The following is a 16,811-nucleotide window of genomic DNA, read 5'->3' on the forward strand; positions in this document are numbered from 1 at the left end:
ACTGAAAGCCTGAGTCTGCCCTCGCTGGCACAGACAGCCCCTCGGCATATTCCTGCCTGGCATCCGTTCGCCTGAGAGTACACTGCCAGCCAGGCTCGCCGCTCTGCTGTCCTGATTGTGTTAAAAGAAAAACTAATCAGTAACCAATCAAGTTTTGAAAAGATTAGGTTAGCAGTGCTGGCGGGAGATAACTTTAGAACTGCCGTTTTGCTAAATTAAGGCTATTTCAAAAATATACCAGATTCTCTTTTATTCAATTCTCAAATTATATTCTTATTTACTTTTATACAACAATTTGTACCAGTCCTGGTTGGACAAGTAGTATTCCATAAGTGATGATATTTAGTATACCAACACTGGGACGCTTCATTGTTCATATGACTCTGGTTGTCTGTGTTCGCTGCATTCTTGACAGGCTGCCATTCTGTATGTTGCTTGGCGACATGCAGTGGTGGATTCTGCTCTGGCTATTTTCCTTAGCAAAGCAAAAATAGACAAAATAATCAGTTTTTTAAGTCATATTGTGTGAGAACTGTTGTATATAAGCAATATTTCACTTGCAATTGCCATTGTTCCTATGCCCGAATCACAGCCATGGTGATATTCAGTACAAAGGCACTCATGCTTGTAAAATATTACTTAAATTTAACTTACTGTCTACACTGCAACAAAGAGAGAAATATAAGAACTACAACTAAAAAGAACAATTTTAATGGGGGCGTTCTAGTTATGTTGTCCTATGCAGCTTGCTTGCAGTGTAGATGAGGTATTTTGTGCATAGTTGCATGATAATCAGCTGTTTTAAAACCTTCAACAAAAATCCACGAGCAATTAGAACAAGGGTATGTTAAACAAGTTTTCAAATCAACAACGTTTTTGTCGTAGAAAATCAGTGATAGGTTTTTTATTTAGGAGACATAACTTGTCTTTGTCATTTCATTTGATGTGAACCTAGTGTCTTCCAGAGTTTAATGTGTGTGTTATCTGAAAAAGAGAGAACAGCTATTAAGCAATCCTTTGACAGGCAAAGGACAGTGAGAAAGAGGCCAAAAGAATAAGGAGCTCAAAAGAGGAATAAAACAAATGGAGGAACAGAAAGGGTGTAGAATGGGAATGCACCCATGAGATAAGCGTGTGAGACTCACATGGTTGGCCTGTGTGTGTGTGTGGGTGGGTGGATGATTTGGTTTGCGCATGCATTCCTAACCTCCACCTGAATGCTGACCTCACTGTGAACTGGACATGCGTCTTCTTTTTAAACCCCATTTAACCCCCACACCCAACCTACTTGCACACATTTCTTCACAGGTATTACGATTTCTCCATATGTTGGCTTAGATGTGCTCGGAAAGGGCGATAAGATACAAAATCTGGCTCTGCAATGACAGCAGGAACAACAGGAAAAATGCAGGCTCGCCTGAGACCGGACGCAAGAGAGATTGAGAATTCACTGTTGTCTTTTTACCTTCACTTGTAATTTTTTTGGCATCGCTTCCAATGACATTTTTCCACCCACATTTTTGGTCATGACACCATTTACCACCAAAGAGCACCGTCAGAAAGCACAGCACAAGCGGAAAATTGAACCGCTGACAATAAAGTTTCACCAGCCTAAAAACCTGATACGTCTCGGATAATGAGAGCGATTAGGCATGCCGTTAGCTGAATTGAAATCTCTGAAGAGTGGTAAAGGGGTCTGGGCTTGTGGTAAGCAGCCGAGGCAGACTGTACTTACCCTTTAATTTAGCCTCTGTGCAGCCAATGTGCCCTCTGCCTGAGCTGTCATTTAGAGCTGAGCCCTCTCTCTCTCCTAATCGAATCAAAGCCTAATAAATCTATTAAATCAAGGAGAATCTCTTTAGCCCCACAGACGCTGGGGATGTCTAGACGTTTATGGCCGATGTGTGCCTTGCTAGATCTTTGGAATTCATAGCCCTTCTGAAAGAATCGGTTTGTAATTTGCATCAAAGTTTTTTGTGTTTAGTGCTCTAGAAGTTATATATCAGCCAGGCTGATTAATCTCTGATATTCAGCTGTGACTCTGTTAGTTCCAAAATATACCAAAAGCCTAGTAAAAGGGATAGTTCACCCAAAATGAAAATTCCACCATCATTTACTCACTGTCATGTTGTTACAAACCTGTATGTTTTAATTCTTTCGTGGAACACAAAAGTACATGTTAGACAGACAGACAGCCTCAGTCACCATTCACTTTCATTGCATTGCATTTTCATTGCATTGTGAACGTCAACCACTACTCTCTTTTCCTGTCTACCACCTTTCTGCCTTATTAACTTTAATGTAACAGAGACTTTTGAGAATTATTGATTTGCTGATGAGTTAACTAGTGCATTTATATATTTTTATGGTCCTCTCACTGCATCGCAGTAATGCACCAGGTTGTCCCATGGAGTCAAGTAGTGCTGAAGCATCCCATTTAGAGAGATTAATTTACAACAACACCATGTGTAATGATGATCTTGTGGCCTGGCTGGTTATTAATACGTAAATACAGAGGATTAGTCTGCTCGCAGGTTCTCACTTGGAGACCAGGATTATGGAAAAGCGCATGAGTTTTATTGCATGGTTTTGCCTTATATACACACACGTGCATACGCATACACACTGACCACCTGAAGCACCTTGCCGCCTTAATGCTTAGTCTGTCAATTACTTAACAGAGCATTTTTGTATGAAGGTTTTGTACCCTTCTAAAGAAACTGTTTTGAGGGGGGGGGTGTCATTATGGTTCCAGTGGTCTCCGAGCTCCCTTCAGCGGAGTCCACTCTCTCCCCAGACTCGGTGATCCTGGCTTCGCCCTTCGAGCCTCCCACGGCTCCGCCTTCCTCGTCTCCCAAGGCTGTGCTCACGGCCGTCTGGAAGCGGAAGAGGAGAAGGGCTCCTACTCCCCCGTCACTGCCAGCGCTCACGACCACGGAGGTCGTTCCTCCATCACTGCTGGCACTCCTGCCCTCAGAGTCTTCCATGGTGGCTCCGCCCTCAGAGTCTTCCACAGATCCTTCTTCGCCCCCAGAGACTCCTCCAGGGACAACCCACTATATTTGGAACTCAATTTATATATTTTTATGGTCCTCTCACTGCATCGCAGTAATGCACCAGGTTGTCCCATGGAGTCAAGTAGTGCTGAAGCATCCCATTTAAAGAGATTAACTTACAACAACACCATGTGTAATGATGATCTTGTGGCCTGGCTGGTTATTAATACGTAAATACAGTGGATTAGTCTGCTCGCAGGCTCTCACTTGGAGACCAGGATTATGGAAAAGTGCATGAGTTTTACTGTATGGTGCTTGCCTCATATACACGTACATGTGCGTACACATACACACTGACCACCTGAAGCACCCAGAGAAGGGATGATTAGTTCATGGTTAATCTTCTCTATTGAGGTTGATCTCTGAATGTCTGACGCCACCCCTCCCCCAATTACACTCAAGTACAGCTCACCAGTTAATGTCCAGGTCATCCGCAAAGGCTTCACATTAAATATTTAGGCCCAACATTTCATAAGCTACTGTATATGCATTAAGCCTTCATTACATACATCACATACTCTGATCCACAATACCTAAAGGGATAGTTCACCCAAATATGACAATTCTGTCATCGTTTACTCACCTTCATGTTGTCCCAGCCCCGTATGATTTTCTCTCCTCTGTGGAACACACAGAGGAGATGTTAGGCAGATTGTTACTTTTAGTCACCATTCACTTTCACTGAACAGAAAAAAAAGATGCAATGAAAGTAAATGGTGACTGACCCTATGTTTTGTGTTGCATGGAAGAGTGAAAGTCGTATGGGTTTGGAACCACATGACAGTGAGTAAATGATGACTGACCTTTCATATTTGAGCAAACTATCCCTTTAAAAACTCATGACCAGATGGAACGGAGGATACTGGAGGGAATCTGGATCTTTTTCTTGCTTTGATAACAGTGTACTTGTTCGTATTAACCATAGGCTTCCAAACTGGCTCACATCAAAAAGCCACATCTCTCCCGTCACATGGTCTGCACAGGAAACATGATAATAGCTCCAATCATGCTGATTCAATCAGGGCTTCTCCTCGAGCATTCTGGAGCTAAATAGTTCCTTGTTGACTACATACACTCACAAAACAACAAAACAAAAAACACTTAAAACTACAATCTGAAGCTATAGGCTAATATAGAGGAAACACTAGGGAAAAGCAATAGGATTCAGTAAAATTTTCTCACTGTTAAAAAAAAAAAAAAAAAATGATCCAAAAGTGTGCTTCTTGTGATAATATCTATATTAACTGGTTTTATTCAAGTCAGAAATGTTATTTAAAATGTTGGCATCAAACGGAACACATTAGGTTACACTAACAAAACAAATTTTAGGGTTAGATCAGGTAGAAATAGCTCCTTAAGGTAACAATTGCAGGTAACCCCTTTTTTCAGTGTATATTTTCTCAGCTTCTTAAAGACAACAAGACATCATAATGGACCCTATTCTTAAAAAAATTATTTGGCTGTATTATTTTGCACAATTCATTATTATGCATTTTCCCAAAAAATAAAAAATAAAATAAAAAATATTCTTTGTTGATTTACTGGAAACAGGGCCATTTGGGTGTGGGAAAATAATATTAACCCATAATATCGATTCAATCAACCAAACAATCCAATCAGTGGTGTAGTCAGGGCCATATGCACGGATACGCCGTATGCTTACTTTTTTCCCAAGGCTGTTTCTCCCAACGACTTCTAAGGATCAATATTTGCGTATACCCTCGGTATACCCACTTGTTTTGCTTCTTCAGAAGTCCATAATCTACCGTTATTAGTTTCCCTGTATTGGATGCTGTTTTGTGAAACTGGAGATTCTTTGTTGTAATCGGTGCATTATCACTTGAATTCTGCCATTCCCTCCCCCTGACAATCATTGTCGCCATCATCATCGACTGAGGGAATCTATGACAGTGAGTGGAGAGAGTGTCACCCTCATGCTGAAGCACATTTCGAATGAGTTGTGTGAGATATCGGCTTTACCCGGACACTACACTTGGCACAGAAATGGCTGGGGAAAAGTTTAGTAACAATCAGCACGTGTTTTCTGTCAGAAGCAAGATCATTTTGTTGAAATCAAATAGCATTCGAGTGCATGTGAATTGTTTCCCACCATTGGGATTTTAAAACACCAGTAAACACACCTATTCATGACATGCCATTACATTTTATTGCATATGTCAGAGCTCATTCTGGAAGAGAGAGAGTGAGAGGTAAGAAAAACTGCATTACTGCATTAATTCAAAATAAAAGTACAGTAGTACAGGTGTAGTTAAAACACAACTTGATTTTCTTACATTTCCCTTATGATAAACGTTATTTACTGCCAAAACAACGACACTAATTCAAGGAGAAATACACTATTTTCATGTTAAGCCTTTTCTCTCCCTTTCTCTCTACTTCCTAGTCATTGTATTAAAGGTGCACTCAGCGATTCCTGAGAAACACTCGAGCTCAACTGCCAAAACAAACACACCCCTCCCTTCAGTGCTCCTTTGGAAGCTCCGCCCTCAACTTATCATAATCCTTCTTTATTAGTTTATATTTGTCTGACCTTTTCTCTTGGTCTGTTTCTTAGCCATTTGTCCTCCTTGGAGTTTAGAAAGTTCGCATCAGCCTCTTCTAATTAATTTCCCTCTCGCTCTGCCCCCACCCCCCATCCTGTGCACGCTCAAGAACCACCCCCTGTTGCTGACTGGCTGGAGTAGTGTTGTGTGGATCAGTCCAATCCGCTTTGTTTTTGTCCCATTTACAGAGCCAGGGCTGTGTACAAATACTAGATTTTTTTCAGCCCACCCACAGAACGGACAGCTAGCAGACTGTGATATTTGCAGAATTTGACAAAAAGTGTACTGGATTAGAATTACTGAGTGCACATTTAAAGTGTTTTACATTTTAAGTTTATTAGGGAGACATTCGCACTGAATGCGTTTTTGCGTCTGTCCAAGCTGTTTTTCAATGTAAAGCAACATCTCGCACAGCAACGCCTGTAAAAATGGGTCATTCCTACAATTCTGTGTCATTTAAGTCCCCATTACAAGTGTGTGTGGTATTTATATTGTTTAATTTCACCCGATTACAATTTTGATAGGCTTGTTAAAAAAGAATAAAGACACACTGTGGGATTAAAAGTTAAATTTTAAATAAATGAATTCCTTTTCTATTGCACTGTGTCATGTCCCAAAAACTGCACGTCAAACATCTTTTTATTTCTGGATTTCTATTTTTCCCCCACATACAGTTAAGAGTTTAGTGTTACATTCTCTCACTAACATGTATTTATTTGTGGTAAATCTGTCATTTTAACACTGATAGTGAAGTGTATTTGTGTGTCCCTTGATTTATTGCGCACCCTGTTATGTCATGATACTATGACCTTTCATTGAAAATATACTGTATGTTAGGAAATTACATCACACACACTGGAGGTGTACATCACTTATTCTGCAAAATTATTTTAAGTTTATAACAATGCTGTTTTATTTATGTTTTCCTTTATTTTGTGGTGTCATATGTGGTCAAGCATAACAAGTCCACCCTGTTATGAGAAGATATATGGGAAATTAATATAATTTAAAATTTCAATATACAGTATTTATGTTAACAGAAATAAAATCGTAAATATGTTTCCTGGATATCAATCACAGACCATGTAGTGGCTAATTTATCCACTGAATTTCCACCCTGTTATTGTCCACCCTGATGCTGCCCATTTAACTGGATGGACAACTTTTTAGTAATTAATTTGACCAGTATGACTAATACAATCTTTAATATGTCCCTATAAGAAACTTGTAAAGTAATAGTAAGGCGCAATAGTAAACCACATATAAATACAGCATATTTTGTAATTTAAAGCGACAGACCACTCAAAAATGAAAATTATTTTATCATTTACTCACTCTCATGTTGTTTCAAAGCCATTTGACTTTTTGTCTTCCACGGAACACAAGTGGAGATGATATGCAGTATGTGAGTCTCAGTCACCATTCACTCTCATTGCTCTTTTTTTCCATATAAATGAAAGTGAATGGTGACTGAGCCTGAACATTCTACCTAACTTCTCCTTTTGTGTTCCACCGAAGTAAGAAATTCATACAGGTTTGGAACAACATGAGGGTGAGGAAGTGATGACGAAGCATCCCTTTAATTTCCTAATTTTTTTGGGTTACCTATCCCTTTAAATGCATTGCGAATTCTGTTTCGTGTTGTCTTTAAAGTGAATCAAGTGGATATTCATATACAGGAAAGACAGATAATGTTGTTGAAGAGTGCTTAGCGTCAGACGTATTTCCAGTCCTCTCTCGTGCAACAGATTCATGGGGGTCTTGTGTAACCCTGCTGTGGCTCTGCCGCTGTGGGTCGGCCGTGCGATTAGTGCAGCTCAATCCATCTACATTATGGCTGAAATAGCTCCACATGGAGTAGTAAGCACAACCTCCTGACCCAAAAATGAGAGGCTTAAGAGACCAGCTGTGTGTGCGTGGGTATGTGTGTTAGTCCAGAAGAGCAAGTGTGCATATTCTAAAGGTTAAGCCTTTATATACAGTATATGTGTGTGTGTGTGTGTGTGTGTGTGTGTGTGTGTGTGTGTGTGTGTGTGTGTGTGTGTGTGAGGAGCTCAAGATTTGGAACAGGTAAAAAGTGTAGAGATAAACCCTATTTATAAATCCCTCTTCCTTTAGGGTCTGTCTTTTCTAATCTCTCTTTCCTGTGTCTTTCTGTTCCTTTCCTTCCTGTCTCTGTACTTCCTCTATTCCTTCTTTCACAATAGCACCTCCACAGACGTGTGCAATGAGCTCTGTGTAGCCCCGTTTGTGTAGTTGAGTGCAGCTTTATCACCTCTCTGTCACCTTGTCCGGTTTGTTATCACACACGATTAATGAGGTTGTTGTTCAAAATAATGCAGACTAACTGCTAATGGTTAGATCCATCCATCCTATCATCTCAGGGTGTGATGGCCCTGGGAGAGGACACAGGAAATAGAAGAGAATAGAGATGGTGCACCAATTAAACGAATGCTCTCCAGTCTGTTTCCATCTAGCCAAAATGTAGGCCCTTCTCATCTCCTCAGGTTTTTTGTCATTCACATTCTCACTTACACTCCCACACACACTCAGGGCGGCATCATAGATAATCATCGTGTCTGAGGACATGGCACAGGAAATCAGCGTTGTCTTGGAAACGGGGCCTTATTGGTTAAGTGGTCATCATCGCTCAGCACATGTGGCTCAGAGGTGGACAGGATATTCCAACTCCCTCTCCTCTTTTGTTCATTTCCTTGTTTTCTGTGTTCTAATTCTTTCTGTTCAATTCTTCCTCATCCAAATCCCCATCAGGTGCTTGTCACACCCACATGGGTGTTTTTGAGTGTTTCTATGAGAGTTTGTTTATAGTGGCCAAGGTTATTGTTGTGTACAAAAATGAAGACAAAAACCAAATGTAAAAATATATTCATTAACTAAATTAAAATTAAAAAATACATTCACTGGAAAAGTTAAAGCTAAACTAAAAATACATTTTCATTGCTCAAAAACTGAACTAAAAAGAACATTAATTATTTGTAGTTTCTGTTGTTTATATAAAAACAAAGATAAAATTAAAATGAAATATACTAAAAAACTGAAACAAAACTGAAACTAGAAAAAAAGGGAAAAACTAAGCTAAAAGGAATAGTTCACCCAAAACTATTCCTTTAAAACTAACAGTCATACAGTAAAAACAAATGAAAACAAAACTAATTTGGAGTGACAAATTGATAGATGATAGAAATCCACGCTTCAAAAGACATTTCACCATAAGACCTGGAAAAGAGGACGTTCAATATGGGACATTTCGCATTTTCAGATATTTTGAGTTTTATAATGAGATAGATTAAGTCAGAGGTCCTGAGGTTAGTTAGAGACTGCAAGAGCTTTATGGTTTATATGAATCCACTGGATCAGTTTGTTATCAACTTCCTTGAAGTCTTAATGTGATGGACAGCTATGAGAGTTACATTTACGTAACACTGCAGAACAGTGTCAGATAACAATTATGACTGTGTGTGTGTGTGTGTGTGTGTGTGTTCGGTTGTAATAGTGCATCATCTATCTCCATTCTCTGATCTTCCAAAGGAGTGAGAGACACAGGGGAATGTAAACAAAGGCACAAAATTAATTCCTATGGTCAAGATAAACCTGTGTCATTGCTTGTGGATATTAAATAAAAGGGGCATTCCCACTGAAAGTGATTAAACTTCTGGAGTCGCTGTATTGTTGGTTGCTAGTAGGCATTCTTGCTCGACTGCTGTATCCAGTTGTATGAGCCGATGCCGATTGGTCATTTGATCTTCATTGTCTGCACTCACATTGGTAATCGCTGCATTGCATCACTGCTCATTTGCATAAGGTTGAACTCTGAACTTTGCTCAACTTTGTTGCATAGGCAATGGTCTCAGTCACTCGTGTCACCTCAAATCGACCACTCTGATTAAAAGTCAGACTGATCTCACAGTGAAATCAGAAACAGAGTTTTAATAGCTAAAATCGGTCTGTGCTTATCGGAATGAAAAACACTGCCCCCAGTGGCCAAAGTGGTAAGTGTTGTTGGGCGTATGGGCATGTGTGAGCTCTATTTTCTGGGTAAAATGTCCACAAAGGGATCCAAAAGCGAGTTGTAAAACGTGTTGTTTTCAGCAGTACAGGCTGTAATACAGTGAAGAGGAATGCTTATTTTTCATAAACTGTTCCCCCCAATCAAAGTCCCAAACCTCCTAACCATCAGTGAAGTAAAAATGTAATGCTGTAGAGGGAAAAATGCAACCTCCAAATCATGCTCGTCACTGATAATTCAAGTACTATTACTTCCTGGTTTCAGTGCAGGATTCTCGGGTCTTCCATGCTGCTGATTCAATTTCTGTTTGTGCTACAGGCGAAGGTAAACACGCTGGAGCTGATGTAAAAATGTCTGATAGGAGATGGCGCTTGTCGGTGAGTCGGCATAATGTGACATATCCTAGGGTAGTTGAACTCTTGGAAACAACATGCCGACTTCCCATGTGATCATTTTGGAAAAATGCATGACTTCCAGTTGCTTTGTCACTGCAAATAGCTGTTAGTGGGAACTGTCTTTAAGAGTATACAGTATGTTTCATCTAGAGTGTAACATTTCTTTAGCACTACGGAGTAACCCTACAAAAGGCAAAACGCAGTAACCACACAGAAGAAATAGACAAAAATTTTAAAAATAGATTCTCTGTGTAAAATATAAAATAGTCTCACTCTGTTTTCAATAAATCTGAGAATAGTTCATGCTAAATTACCTCCATGAAGTTGACACCCCATATAATTAAATCATTACCAAATCTATACCATTTGTTTGTGCCGCAAAAATGAACGTTTGTGCTGGTTCGGTTGTTTGAGATTATACATTATTTTTTTGGCTATGTGACATCACTTTCCACCCCATGTGGTCCAAATTTTTGCGGCACAAATGCAGCACAAATGAATGGTATAGATTTGGTAATGATTTAATTATATGGGGTGCCAACTTCACGGAGGTGGCAAAATTGTCTGTCACAGAACAGATCATAGTCTAGAGACCCAGCATCGGTTAAAACTCAATTTTGACTAAATGTGTTAATTTACTGCATTTTGCCTTTGCAGTGCTGTGAAGGGTAGCCCACTATTGCCAAGAAATATCTGATGCCGCCTTTTGAAATAGTCCAAGCTAGTATGATCCAAATTTTCTAAAACACACTCCATAAAAGGCTAACCCCCAAGTTATCAGATTTAATCTTGATTGTGAACTCTTTCCAGATTAATCTTAATTTAGCTTGTCAGATTCAAGCTGCAATTTAATAGTAAAGCGTGAGAGCGTTTAGGGAGTGAAAGTGTGCCACTCTTTTAAACAGCTGAGGAACATCACGTCATGGAAAACAAAAAGGGAAAAGCGTATCGGGTCGAAGTGAGTTCAACAGGAAGTTGAGATTACTTCTGCCAAGGTCATGACCCAGGAAGCACATTACCTCAGATAAGGGCTTGTGGGAATTCAGCCATTGTGGCAGTGTCACGAGAAGCGAGGATGTGGATAGTATGAACTGTGTGAGCGAGTGTGACAGTGTGAAGGAAAGTTGAGCTAAAGAAATCTGACATTGGATTCTCTGTTCTCTTCCTCTGTTGCTGGAGCACATAATAGAAATGCTGTGTGTTAGGAATGCCATTTCATACTAATTACCCAAACCAGAAATTTGCCGCAGGTTAAAACAGACAAAGTGATTATTTGTTGTAAAACAGCACCTCTTTCTTATACACATGAGACACTTATGAAACTATGCAGCTGTTTTTGGACCATGGCAACGTTTTTTAAATGTGTTTATAGAGCGCAAAAGTTGGGTTCCAGAAGCAAAAATCCAATTCATTTTGTCCGCAGGCGAATTAATTTTTAACAATACCTTATAAACATTTCCAGACAGACCTACCATGAGATCTTAGGTTGTTAATTGATGGTACATGCTCCTGTTAAAGCCACAAGTCTTTGTTATTTCAACTTAATAATAAAAAATAAAAACAAATCATGTTTAATAGTGAATTTCTAGTGGAAAATCTACACTACCCATGATCCATGGCACTAATCAGAGAATCGTGACTAACAAAGTGCACCAAAAGATCCCGGTCTCCTTACACTCTCAAACTACTTATAAATTAGCAAAAGATCTGAATATTTCACATCTTTTTTAATTTGATTACATTTGATTCACCTCGGAACTGTTTGGTTTGGTTCATGGCTTAGAACTCTTTTGTGGAGGATTTTATGAAATCCCTTTGGAAGAAAAGAATGGCAAAAATACTTACGGAACCAAGAAGCTGCAGAAGTGGACGGGCACTGTTGGGGTTGTTTATTTTTTTGTGGAAAAATAAACCCACAGTATGAAGAAAATGTGAGTAGTGCTTGCCCATGCAAAACTCGCTGCCACCATGCTGTTGTTTTCTGGATGGTTGCTAGAATATTACTTAGTTGCTTACTGGCCCAAGTCAAAAGAATCCCAAGTTTTATGATACCCTGGTGTCAAGATTTGACTCAGGTCCCTCCTTTAGTGTAAGTCTATGTGATTTCTTCACCCATTTATCATCCGCCAAGTGAAAATCTTCTCACTTAGAAAGGAATGGCACACCTCTCCTTAACAAATTGCATTATATCAGTTATCATTTATGTCCGTAGCTACAGGACGAGTGATATGCTGAAATTTGACATGAGCAATGATAAAAGTGATGCTTGCCTTGCCTTAACACTAAAGGCACAGTCACCTTTTTAAAGAACACTGTATGTACAGAATATATCTATTTTTTGCATGAAATGCTAACCTTTGAAATTGAGACGTTGATGACTTTGGTGTGTTTTTCTTTCCTTGTCTCTCTGTTCTTTTTCTTCCTTCTCTCTTTTTCAGTTTTCTGTTCCACCCTTTTTTAATTTCTCCTGCTACATCAAAGCACAGGCTGGTGTGTAGGCGGTTAAGTATGGGCCCAATGTCAACAAGGTCTCGCACTTTTTTCACTTCTCCTTTTCTTTTTCATGTGAGACCTGGAGGACATGCTGTCCTTTACAAACACGATGTCCTCTTCTTTTTCCAGTAAAACATCCCTTTCAGTCTTGTTATTTAGGGGAAATATGTCACTTTGTAGTTGCAATGTCATGGGGAATCATGGCAGAATGACTGATCAGTTTCATTAGCGGCAGCTGAACTCTCCTCAAATTCAATCTTCCTCGAACCCACAGTCACACAGGACACTGTATGAATCGATGTATCTACTCATGATTCCACTGCTTAAAGGGATGGTTCACCCAAAAATGAAAATTCTGTCATCATTTACTCACCCTCATATTGTTCCAGAAATGTATGACTTTCTTACAGTCACTGCATCTTTTATCCATTCAATTAAAGTGAATGGTGACTGAGGCTAACATTCTGCCTAACATCCTCTTTTGTGTTTCGAAGAAAGAAAGTCAAAGGGTTTGGAACAACATGAGGGTGAGTGAATGATGACAGAATTTTCATTTTTGGGTGAACTATCCCTTTAAAAGTAAACTCAGTAATCTTTTCCCTCCTTTAAAAGGTTTTACTCAAAAAGAAATAAATAGTTCTTTATAAGTTAAATATAAGTTAAATTCATGTATACACATGAGATACATGAGCTAACTCCAGCCATATCAGTATCCTAATAAAGGTTGTTTTATTTTACATGAGATCACATGGCCAGACAAATACATACTCAGTTTACACAAATACTCACTTCACAAAATAAATAAATAAACTATATATATATATATATATATATATATATACTAAGTGCACCTTTAAGGTGATTTACAGGCTCTCAAAACATATCAATGCTATAGGTAGAGCATTAGGTTTTGAGACACAACCATAATTAGAAGTCAGGGGAATTTACAGTACTGACTCATTATAAATCAGCTATCAGCTCTAGAGCGTCCTGTAAACTTAGAGTTCTTCTTCATCTTCTTGTGGGATTCTGGGCTGACTTAATAAAGCTGTCTGGAGACAGAAGAGGAGGATGAGACGCAGACACAAGACGGATTGAAAGGAGGTCTGGAGCACACCTGGTTCGCATACAAATAGCACTAGTGTGTGTTCTAATAACTTCCATTTGTTCAGTTTCAGTTTGATTTCCTTTAAAATAAGGAAAAGATGTTGTTAAAGATAGAAAAAGGAAGAGAAAAAATACTGCAAAATAGCCACAGGAAAAGAAAGATGTCAAGGCAGCAGTTCTAGTGTGGCATGTCTCCAGCCAGTGGAGACACACTGGGAAATTGAATCAGCTGAGTGAACAAATAACAAACAAACAAACAGAGACAAGAACACACAACTGTCTGTTTTTTTGTTCTGGTATGTGTTTGAGTCTGTACAGTGGCACCAAAAAATATCTGGACACTTAAGCAAAACTTAGACATTTATGGATTTCATCGCATTGCATAACAAAATATCAAACCAAGTGGGAAATGATGCTTTCTCAGAATTAACTTCACTTTTATGAGACAATTATGCAATAATGTTTTTACCAAATGGCCGCAGGGTGATTTTTAGTGAATGTGTAAAATCAGTTCCCCTTATAGAAATAGTTCACTCAAAAATGAAAATTCTCTCATCATTTACTCACCCTCATTCCATCCCAGATGTGTACGACTTTCTTTCTTCTGAAGAACACAAATATTTTTAGAAGAATATCTCAGCTCTGTTGGTCCATACAATGGAAGTGATTTGTGGCAAGAACTTTGAAGCTCCAAAAAGCACATTACAGTAATCCATAGGACTCCAATTATTAAATCCATGTCTTCAGAAGTAATTTGATAAGTGTGGGTGAGAAACAGATCAATATTTAAGTCCTTTTTACTAGAAATCTCCACTTTCACATTATTTTTTGTTGTTGTTGTTGCAATTTGCATGCTTTGTGCATATTCCATACCTATCATATCGCTTCTGAAGACATGGATTTAACCACTGGAGTCATATGGATAACTTTTATGCTGCCTGTATGTGCTTTTTGGAGCTTCAAAGTTCTAGCCACCCTTCACTTGCATTGTATGGACCTTCAGAGGTGAGATTTTTTTTCTAAAAATATCCATTTGTGTTCATCACATATGGGATGGCATGAGTGTGAGTAAATGATGAGAGAATTTTCATTTTTGGGTGAACTATTCTTTCAAGTTCACACAGGCGTCCTAGCAGAGTAAACCACAGGTGTACATCATCACATTAACTATGGACATGTTCTAAGTTTGACAACCAGAAAGTATCCAAATACCAAATTTTGTCTTAATTTTGAACAGAATATCTATTTTTTCATCCTTTTTAAATCTAAGAAACTTCTTTTTTGTGAAAAGTTTTGCTTGAAATGTGTACTTGTGCAATTTTTAGTGCGATATTTTGCTATGTAATGCAATGACATTCATACATTCTAAAGTGTGGCTTAAAAGCCCAAATACGTTTTGGGGCCATTGTATGTGTATGTTTAAGGACAAATTAGAGGGAAATACTGTCTCTTGACTGAACGCCTGAGCTGACTGTGTTGAATTTTTTGTCAAAATTATTAGGGTTAATACTTTTTACACAAAATTCAAGCCTTGTGCAGTAGTGAATTTAAACCATGTTGTAAAGCCTTCTCTCTCTCTCTCTCTCTCTCTCTCTCTCTCTCTCTCTCTCTCTCTCTCTCTCTACATGCTGATAATGCAGGCCTATAGTCCAGAGATCATGCCTTGGAGTAATAATCATTACACTCACAGTTTGTGCCTGATTGTTGCTGTAAACCCGCAGGTGTGTGTGTGCGCGCGTGTGTGTGCAGACGGCAATCAGATGATTGTAATCTATAATCTTTTTTTTTTTTTTTTTTTTTACGGTACTGTTTGTTTTTCTCAAATTAAGGGGATGTTTATATCCCCAGTGCTTTGGTATTATTATTATTCCACACTAATTGTCGTGTGTGAGTGTGTGTGCCTGTGTGCATGTTTTGAGAGAGAGAAAACATTAACGAATGTGATCGTTTGAGAGAATGATTATTTGATGACTAAGCGAATTGTGTGTGTGGTGTCATTAGTGTGTGTGGGTGTATGTAGGTGTGTGATGAAGATAAGGTAGTCTCTCAGGCCTTCATACTTTACAGTTAATATTGAGATTTTGATGAAGCGCGTAACATCTAGAATGCAGACTGCATGTTTGAATGAACAAAGATTATTCTGCATTGCTTTTATGTGTATGCTCTTGCCTAGGTGCGCATCTGCATGTGTTAATGCGGGCGTGTGTGTGTGAATGTTTTATATTTGGTTATTTGGTCTGGCAGGTAAATGTCACGCATAGGAGCGTTGCCTAGCTACAAAAACCAAATGCCATTAGCCCAATGAGAGTTAGAGCGTGCTTCACATTCCTGACAAATAACATGTTCACAACACCGTCCCAGTCATCTAAATATATGCACGCTTCCTGCTTCCTTTTCGTTTCATCAAATATTTAAATAACAAGCTCTTTGAACTCTTTATTGATAATGATTTGGGTGCTTATCAAGAACTCATGTTTTGTAACTCTGTATTTCCGACAACGGTTTTAGAGAAGTGGTTTATAGATTTTTGCTGCGTTCAAGTCTTGTCGGAATCACCGTAATTACAACTTGATGACAACTCGGGAGATCCTCAGAAGTAATTTGTTTCTATGGCAACGCTCATAATGCAAAAAATGGATCCATCCTTTGTTGTTGATGACAGGACAATGCTTTGATCGCTACATTATTTCACCTCTTTATTATTTTACAAAATATTGAAGAACTAAGAAAGTGTGCCAGGGAACATTATCAAATAAAATGACATATAAAACAGTATCTGTTGAAGTCGTTGCTATTTTGGTTGTTTTTATATGACGTCACAATGGTCAAATGGGTTTCCAATTTGTAATTATAAATTTGTAAAAGACGTGATTTGAAATGAGAAATTCCAACATGATGTTAATGTACACTATGTTTTATGTGTAAAAGCACTGAAAATCTAATTTAGGACAGATCTTTACAGCATTCTAATAACTCCTGAGCCTGAATAGATATATTTGTATGTGTTATAATATTAGTGTTACTCATTTTCTTCCCCAATGAGACAGACTGACATAAAAATCCACGTCATAATCCATCGATTAAACATCTTTTAACTAACCCAATTAAACTCTGTCCTGAGTGGGTATTTCTTAAATTGCACTAAATCTGAAGAAATCAACAGAAAACA

At 38.6% G+C, this 16,811-nt stretch overlaps 1 protein-coding gene across 6 annotated transcripts in view; it reads left to right on the forward strand.

Moving 5' to 3' along the window:
* The window catches only part of LOC127427030 (zinc finger E-box-binding homeobox 1-like), an 89,374-nt gene that overhangs the window by 24,220 nt on the left and 48,343 nt on the right, over positions 1 to 16,811 (forward strand). The gene's annotated exons all lie outside the window — the stretch shown is intronic.

The sequence above is a fragment of the Myxocyprinus asiaticus genome, chromosome 36 (assembly GCF_019703515.2).
Source record: "Myxocyprinus asiaticus isolate MX2 ecotype Aquarium Trade chromosome 36, UBuf_Myxa_2, whole genome shotgun sequence".
In the NCBI taxonomy this organism is placed as follows: Eukaryota; Metazoa; Chordata; class Actinopteri; order Cypriniformes; family Catostomidae; genus Myxocyprinus; species Myxocyprinus asiaticus.